Genomic DNA, 1,779 nt, shown 5'->3' on the forward strand with positions numbered 1-1,779 from the left:
AGCATTGATTCATGAATTCAGCAAAGTTGCAGGATATAAAATCAGTGCACAGAAATCGGTTGTATTCCTATTTGCCAACAATGAAGCGACAGAACAAGAAATCAAGGAATCTATCCTATTTACAGTTGCACAAAAAACCCATAAAATACCTAGGAATAAATCTAACCAAAGAGGTGAAAAATCTATACACTGAAAACTATAGAAAGCCTATGAAAGAAATTGAAGAAGACACAAAAAAATGGAAAAAGATTCCATGATCCTGGATAGGAAGAACAAATATTGTTAAAATGTTGATACTACCCAAAGAAATCTACATATTCAATGTGATCCCTACCAAAGTAACATCAACATTTTTCACAGAGCTAGAACAAATAATCCTAAAATTTGTATGGAACTAGAAAAGGCCCCGAACAGCCAAAGCAATCTTGAAAAATACAACCAAAGTAGGAGGCATCACAATCCCAGACGCTAAGCTATACTACAAAGCTGTCATCATCAAGAAAGTACGGTACTGGCAGAAGAACAGACACTCAGATCAATGGAACAGAATTGAGGACCCAGAAATGGACCCACAAACATATGGCCAACTAATCTTTGACAAAGCAGGAAAGAATATCCAGTGGAATAAAGACAGTCTCTTCAGCAAGTGGTGCTGGGAAAACTGGACAACGACATGCAGAAAAATGAACCTGGACCACTTTCTTACACCATACACAAAAATAAACTCAAAATTGATGAAAGACCTAAACATAAGATAGGAAACCATCAAAATACTCAAGGAGAAAGCAGGCAAAAACCTCTTTGACCTTGGCTGTGGCAACTTCTTACTCAACACGTCTCTGGGGGCAAGGGAAAGAAAAGCAAAAATGAACGACTGGGACCTCATCAAAATAAAAAGCTTCTGCACAGCGAAGGAAACAATCAGCAAAACTAAAAGGCAACCAACAGAATGGGAGAAGATATTTTCAAATGTCATATCAGATAAAGGGTTAGTATCCAAAATCTCTAAAGAACTTATCAAACTCAACACCCCCAAAAAAATAATCTAGTGAAGAAATGGGCAAAAGACATGAATAGACACTTCTCCAAGGAAGACATGTGTTGGTTGGTTGGCCAACCAACACATGAAAAAATGCTCAACTTCACTCATCATCAGGGAAATACAAATCAAAACCACAATGAGATATCACCTTAAACTTGTCAGAATGGCTAACATTAACAACTCAAGCAACAACAGATGTTGGTGAGGGTGTGGAGAAAGAGGGTCTCTTTTGCGTTTTTGGTGGCAGTGCAAGCTGGTGCAGCCACTCTGGAAAACAGTATGGAGATTCCTCAAAAAACTAAAAATAGGTGCTCACTTCGGCAGCACATATACTAAAATTGGAATGATACAGAGAAGATTAGCATGGCCCCTGTGCAAGGATGACATGCAAATTCATGAAGCCTTCCATATTTTTGAAGAAAAAAAAAAGAGGTTAGAGAGGGATTATAGCCAAAGCATAAGAGACTCTTAAACCTGAGAACAAACTGAAGGTTGATGGGGGGTGGGAGGGAGGGGAGGGTGGGTGATGGGTATTGAGGAGGGCACCTTTTGGGATGAGCACACTGGGTGTTGTATGGAAACCAACTTGACAATAAATTTCACATTAAAAAGAAAAAAAAATAAACTAAGCTGAGGGAGTCGGTGTATTATGTTAACACAAAAAATAAAAAAGAATAAACATTAAAAAAAAACAACTAAAAATAGAACTACCCTACAACCCAGCAATTGTGCTACTA

At 38.0% G+C, this 1,779-nt stretch overlaps 1 non-coding gene across 1 annotated transcript; it reads left to right on the forward strand.

The window, feature by feature from the left end:
- The first annotated feature begins 1,350 nt into the window (after positions 1-1,350).
- LOC122241615 lies at positions 1,351-1,457 on the forward strand. Its single transcript, XR_006221857.1, has one exon. It is a non-coding gene; the product is annotated as a U6 spliceosomal RNA (small nuclear RNA).
- Positions 1,458-1,779: the final 322 nt, after the last annotated feature.

This window comes from Panthera tigris, chromosome C1 (genome assembly GCF_018350195.1).
Source record: "Panthera tigris isolate Pti1 chromosome C1, P.tigris_Pti1_mat1.1, whole genome shotgun sequence".
NCBI lineage: Eukaryota > Metazoa > Chordata > Mammalia > Carnivora > Felidae > Panthera > Panthera tigris.